A 7,394-nucleotide genomic window follows, 5' to 3' on the forward strand; every position below is an offset into this window, starting at 1 on the left:
GACGCCAAGAACGACCTGCTGACTCAACCTTTGGAGAGGAGAGGTGTTTGGTAGGGAGGAGGGTGAAGTGGGTGTTAGTTAGGAAGGAGGAGGAGGAGGTGAGTGGGTGTTGAGTTAGGAGGAGGAGGTGAGTGGGGGTTGGTTGGGAGGAGGAGGGAGGTGGTGGGGTTGGTTGGGAGGAGGAGGAGGAGGTGGAGTGGGGGTTGGTTGGGAGGAGGAGGAGGAGGTGAGTGGGTGTTGGTTGGGAGGAGGAGGAGGTGAGTGGGGTTGGTTGGGAGGAGGTGAGTGGGGTTGGTTGGGAGGAGGAGGAGGTGAGTGGGGGTTGGTACTTGGTACGGGGAGGGAGGGAGGAGGGTAATGGTGGGGGAGGGAGGTGAGTGGGGGGGTTGGTAGGAGAGGGAGGAGGAGGTGGAGTGGGGGTTGGTACTTGGTAGGGGAGGAGGAGGAGGTGAGTGGGTGTTGGTAGGGGAGAGGAGTGAGGTGCAGGAAGAAGAATTGGGAAGGAGGGTGGTAAGAAGGGGGAGGGTGGGGGGGGTGGTAAGAAGGGTGGGGGGTGGGAAGAGTGAGGTGGGGAAAAGAAGGGGGTGGTGAAGGAGGGGTGGTAAGAAGGGGGTGGGGTGTGGGAAGAAGGGGGGGGGTGGCTACTATAGAAAGAGAACATTATTATTTTTCCAAGGACCTTGAAGAAAAAAATTATTTCTCAAGTTATACCTAATTCTCATTCACTTTTTTCCCCTCTCTTTTTTATCACTCTCCCTATCTCTCTCTTTTCCCTCTCTTTTTATCAATCTCTCTCTCTCTTCCCTCTCTTTTTATCAATCTTTCTCTCTTCCCTTTCTTTTTAGCAATCTCTCTCTCTCTTCCCTCTCTTTTTATCAATCTCTCTCTCTTTCCTCTCTTTCCTTTTTATCACTCTCCCTATCTCTCTCTTCCCTCTCTTTTTATCAGTCTCTCCCTATCTCTCTCTCTTCCCTCTCTTTTTATCAATGTCTCTCTCTCTCCTTTTTATCAATCTCTCCCTATCTCTCTTTTTCCTCCCCTGGTGTCGTATTTCTCTTTCTTTCAGCTGTGAAATAATTGCTTTTACTATTTTTTATTTTATTTTTCATTTATTCATCTTTTCCTTCTAATATAACATATGTGTACAACAACGTTTCACTCAGTCTACAATCACCAAATTCTTACATCTTGAGTACAAAGACTTAATTCCTTGAGTACAATTTTTAAAACCTTTTGAGTACAATGACTTAACCCCTTGAGCATGACGACTTAACCCGTTGAATACGATAATCCATTCCCTTGAGTAGGATGAATTTGTCCTCAAGGGGTAAAATCATAGTACTCAAAGGGTAAAAATCACTATTCTCAAAGGGTTCAATTTGTTGGGACGGAGATCGACCAATCACGAGACAAACTCATACTCAAAGGGTAGAATCACCATACTCAAGGGATAAAAAAATCACCATTCTTAAGGGGTAAAGTCACCATACTTAAAGGGTAAAATCATCTTACTTAGGGGTAAAACCATCGTACTTAGGGGTAAAATCACCATAGTCAAAGGGTAAAAATCACCATACTCATGGGATTAAAATCACCATACTCAAAGGGGTTAAATCCGTACTCAAAGGATAAAATCCGTACTCAAAGGGTTAAAAATCCGTACTCAAAGGATAAAATCCGTACTCAAAGGATAAAATCCGTACTCAAAGGTTTAAAATTAGTACTCAAAGGTTTAAAAATCCGTACTCAAAGGATAAAATCCGTACTCAAAGGATAAAATCCGTACTCAAAGGATAAAATCCGTACTCAAAGGATAAAATCCGTACTCAAAGGTTTAAAATTAGTACTCAAAGGTTTAAAAATCCGTACTCAAAGGATAAAATCCGTACTCAAAGGATAAAATCCGTACTCAAATGGTTAACGCCGCTACAATTACACTCAAAACCTTAACTACGACTCTTTTATCCATAGTTGAAGATGTAAACAAAAAAGAGTTAAGAGTTAGGACAGAGTTAAGAGTTAAGACAGAGTTAAGAGTTAGTACAGAGTTAAGAGTTAGGACAGAGTTAAGAGTTAAGACAGAGTTAAGAGTTAGTACAGAGTTAAGAGTTAGGACAGAGTTAAAAGTTAGGACAGAGTTAAGAGTTAAGACAGAGTTAAGAGTTAGTACAGAGTTAAGAGTTAAGACAGAGTTAAGAGTTAGTACAGAGTTAAGAGTTAGTACAGAGTTAAGAGTTAGTACAGAGTTAAGAGTTAGGACAGAGTTAAAAGTTAGGACAGAGTTAAGAGTTAGGACAGAGTTAAGAGTTAGTACAGAGTTAAGAGTTAGTACAGAGTTAAGAGTTAGTACAGAGTTAAGAGTTAGTACAGAGTTAAGAGTTAGTACAGAGTTAAGAGTTAGGACAGAGTTAAGAGTTAGGACAGAGTTAAGAGTTAGAACAGAGTTAAGAGTTAGGACAGAGTTAAGAGTTAGTACAGAGTTAAGAGTTAAGACAGAGTTAAGAGATAAGACAGAGTTAAGAGTTAGGACAGAGTTAAGAGTTAGGACAGAGTTAAGAGTTAGGACAGAGTTAAGAGTTAGGACAGAGTTAAGAGTTAAGACAGAGTTAAGAGTTAGGACAGAGTTAAGAGTTAGGACAGAGTTAAGAGTTAGTACAGAGTTAAGAGTTAAGACAGAGTTAAGAGTTAAGACAGAGTTAAGAGTTAAGACAGAGTTAAGAGTTAAGACAGAGTTAAGAGTTAGGACAGAGTTAAGAGTTAGGACAGAGTTAAGAGTTAGTACAGAGTTAAGAGTTAAAACAGAGTTAAGAGTTAGGACAGAGTTAAGAGTTAGGACAGGTTAAAGTTGGGACAGAGTTAGGTTAGAACAGAGTTAAGAGTTGGGACGAGTTAAGGAGTTGGTACAGGTTAGGTTAAGACAGGTTAAGAGATAAGACAGGTTAAGAGTTGGGACAGGTTAGAGTTAGGACAGGTTAAGAGTTGGGACAGAGTTAGAGTTAGGACAGAATTAAGGATTAAGACAGAGTTAAGAGTTGGGACAGGTTAAGAGTTAGGACAGAGTTAAGAGTTGAGTACAGAGTTAAGGATTTAAGACAGAGTTAGAGTAAGACAGAGTTAGAGTTAAGACAGGTTAAGAGTTAAGACAGAGTTAAGAGTTAGGACAGAGTTAAGAGTTAGGACAGAGTTAGGTTAGTACAGAGTTAGAGTTAAAAACAGAGTTAAGGATTGGGACAGAGGTTAAAGAGTTGGGACAGGTTAAGAGTTGGGACAGAGTTAAGGTTGGGACAGAGTTGGAGTTGGTACAGGTTAAGGTTGGTACAGAGTTGAGATTGAGTACAGAGTTAAGAGTTGGGACAGAGTTAAGAGTTGGGACAGGTTAAGGTTAAGACAGGTTAAGGTTAGTACAGAGTTAAGGATTAGGACAGAGTTAAGAGTTGGGACAGAGTTAAGAGTTAGGACAGAGTTAAGAGTTGGGACAGAGTTAGAGTTAGGACAGGTTAAGAGTTGGGACAGAGTTAGAGTCAGGACAGAGTTAAAGTTAGTACAGAGTTAAGAGTCAGGACAGAGTTAGGTTAGTACCAAGTTAAGGTTAAGACAGAAGTTTGAATTGGGACAGGGTTAAGGTTAGGACAGAGTTAGAGTTGGGACAGGTTGAGTTGGGACAGGTTAAGAGTTGGGACAGAGTTAAGAGTCAGGACAGAGTTGAGATTAACAGAGTTAAGAGTTAGGGAGAGAGTTAAGAGTTAGGACAGAGTTAAGAGTTGGGACACTTTACCACCCGGTCCCCAAACACAGAGTTCAACCGCTGGAGACAACATTCAGTCATACGTGAGAGTGCAAGGAGTCATAGAGATTCACCCCTGGGACAAACATCATGAATTAGAGTATTGACTGATGACTTGGGCCACAGGTTTCAACGTGTGGGGTGTGGGAGGAGGAGCAGGGGGTGTGGTGTGTGTGTGTGTGGGGAGGGTTATGTTTGTGGGGTGGTTGTGTGTGGGGTGGTTGTGTGTGGGGTGGTTGTGTGTGTGTGAGGGTGGGGGTTGTGTGGAGGGTTGTGTTTGTGGGGTGGATTTGTTATTGTTAGGTAGGGGGTTGTGTGGGGGTTATTATTGGGAGGACATGTTTTGTGGGGTGTTGTGTGTGTGTATATGAGTGTTCCATGATATGTGTTGTGCCGAGTGTTGAGCATATACACACACACCGTCAAACCGACCAGAAGAATAACTACGCTTATCCAAGACGTCCTTACACCATACCTCACAGTTCCTCTCAGTCAGGTACAGTCACAGTTAACTGGAAGAAATCACACAAGCTTGAAGGAGCTGTGAGGAACAAGAATCTCTAATCCCGACTCAGCAGTTCGGAGGTGATCTAACGAAGAATGGTGAAACAAACAAGGTGGTGTTGGCATTGAGTGCAGGAAGAGATACGTTTAGAAGGAGGATAGAGAGAAAGAAAGTGTGTGTGTGTGTGTGTGTGTGTGTGTGTGTGTGTGTGTGTGTGTGTGTGTGTGTGTGCGTGGTGGGTGTGTGTGTGTGTGTGCGTGTGGTGGTGGTGTGTGTGTGTGTGTGTGCGTGTGGTGGGTGGTGTGTGTGTGTGTGTGTGTATCCAGCTATGCAGATGCTATAACATATGCTATGCCTAAACTCAAATCAATTCAAGTAACTAAAAGTCTAACCTATCTAGCCTCCCCCACTCCCCAAAAAAAAAACCTAACCAACCAACTCAACCTACCTAACAAAAAGCCAACCAAATCCCAAAATCAAGACGGTACATGACATCATCTCTCTCTCACACAATAAAATAGTGAAATAGGACAAAACAGGATAACGAGAGACAAGAGCAACACAAGACGATGATAAAAAGAAGAACAGGTCAGAGATGAGAGAAATTAGAAAAGAAGAGGAAGAGGAGAGGAAGAGAAACTGGAAGGGGAGGAGGAGCAGAAAGAACTAGGTGAGGAGAGTGAAGAAGACAGAGTAGAGGATAAAAAGGAGGGAAGGGAGGGATAAGTAGAGAAGAGTAGAGAGGGATAGTGGAGCATGGATGACAGGTGGAAGGAGAGGAGTGGAGCTGGGCGAGGAGGAGGAAAGAAAAAAAAAAAAAAAAAAAGAAGAAGAAGAAAGAAGAAGAAAGAAGAAGAAGAAGAAAGAAAGAAGAAGAAGAAAAAAGAACTTATATCAAGATAAAACAAAAAAAGACAATTATCAAAGACATAAAATAACAAAAGAAAACAAAACTGCAATCCAAAAAAATAAAACCACAAAAAAAAAAAAATAAAAAAATAAAAATAAAACACCAATTTAAAGAAAATAAACCTAACCAGTAATCACACCTACCACGATAACTAAAACACACATAAAAGATAACAACATTACCTTACATCTTAAATAACCAGAGATCATTAACACCCTCTTAACAACTCAACCACGTAATTAGAGTTTGTTTACATTGAGATCAACACACGGGGTATAAAAATTTAATTCGACCTTTTTTATATATATATATATATTTTCCAACTAATTAAAAAAGGGGTAACTGATGGTTAGTTTAGGACCAAATTGTATATTGTGGTACGGATGCGTTTATGATATAATTTATTGAAGTTATTAGTATAATTCTGGTGAGGGGATTACTGTCGGGTGGTAATGGGATTTATATTCATTTATTCATTCCCAAAGCCGGACCTATATGTGTGTGTTTGTGTGTGTGTGTGTTATAAACTCTGGCTTTGTATTTACACACATACTGACACACACACACACACACACACACACACACACACACACACACACACACACACACACACACACCCTATCATAATCCTCACCCCCAACCCCCACCACCAAACCCCACCATCTATAATAACAGGGGCGAGGAGAGAGAAGGTAAAGTGAAAGTGAGAAGAGTCAGAGAGGGAAGGAGGAGAGAGTGAGAGGTGAGAAGCCAGACTGTAGGTGGAACGCAAGTGAAGGTGTTAAGAAACAATGCTGATCTGCCCCTCGATAACTGTAAACCCTCTCTCTCTCTCTCTCCTATCCCTTTCTGTCTGTCTCTACCTATCTTTCCTCTTTCTTTCTGTGATTTACCTCTCCTACCGTCTCTTGCATTTTTCTGTTTATTTCCAACCCCCCTCTCTCTCTCTCTCTCTCTCTCTCTCTAGGGCTGAGCTTCGTAACAAGGCTCAATTCACAAAAGTTCCAACATTAATCTCCTCACTCGGACTCCTTAGTTGAGGGTGAGAGGATGCAATTTATTAGGGTAGGATCTTGGTGCAATTTCCCCTCATTGTGACCTTCGCTCCTGAGCCATAACTTCAGTGTGTGTGTGTGTGTGAACCTGAACGACATAGATTCTGCCTTTAGTAAATGGTCACTAGTGAAGTCCTTGTTTACAGTGACGTATATAATAAGTTAGTAGAGAGAAAATTGTGAGAGAATTGAGACGGAGAGAGATACAGAGAAAGTAAGAGAGGTAGAAAAAAAAAGAGTGAAGTACTCTTGTAGTAGTAGCAGTAGAATAAATTATAACAGATAGCAGTAGTAGCAGTAATGTAAGCAGTAGTAGTAGTTGTCAGCAGCAGCCGTAATAGCAGAACCGTCAGCACTAGTAGTAGTAAGAGCAGCAGTAGTAACAACATCAACAGCAGAAGTAACGTCAGTAGCATTCGCAACAATGTCCACACAGCAACAGTAATAAAACCAGCAACAGCACAGTAATAAACCAGCAGCAACGATATTAATAAAACCAACAGCAACAGTAGTAATAAAGTCCAGCAGCAGCAGTATTAACAGAGTCAGCAACAGCAGTAGTAACAAGTCAACAACAACAGTAGTAACAAAGTCAGCAGCAGCAGTAGTAACAAAGTCAGCAGCAGCAGTAGTAACAAAGTCAGCAACAGCAATACAGTAACAAGAGTCAGCAACAGCAGTAACAAAAGTCAGCAACAGCAGTATTAACAAAGTCAGCAACAGCAGTATTAACAAAGTCAGCAGCAACAGTAGTAACAACATCAGCAACAGTAGCAACAACGTCAGCAGAAGTAGCAACAACGTCAGCAGCGCATCAGTAGCAACGTCAGCAGCAGCAACAACAACGTCAGAGGCAGCGGAACAGTAACAACGTCAGCGGCAGCGAACAAAGTAACAACGTCAGCAGCAGCGAACAGTAACAACGTCAGCAACGCAGGAACAGTAACAACGTCGGCAGCAGGGAACAGTAACAACGTCAGCAACAGCAGGACAAGTAACAACGTCAGCAGATCTCCAGGTCCAACCAGAAGAATTAGCCCAACGCGCATCAGTTTACAGCAGTCATAACCTCAAAAGAATCAGCGTCTCAACTGCCCTCACCTCGCTTATACCTCATGTTCTTATTATCAAGATATTGGC

Source organism: Homarus americanus, unplaced genomic scaffold (assembly GCF_018991925.1).
Source record: "Homarus americanus isolate GMGI-L3 unplaced genomic scaffold, GMGI_Hamer_2.0 scaffold28, whole genome shotgun sequence".
NCBI classification, from domain to species: domain Eukaryota; kingdom Metazoa; phylum Arthropoda; class Malacostraca; order Decapoda; family Nephropidae; genus Homarus; species Homarus americanus.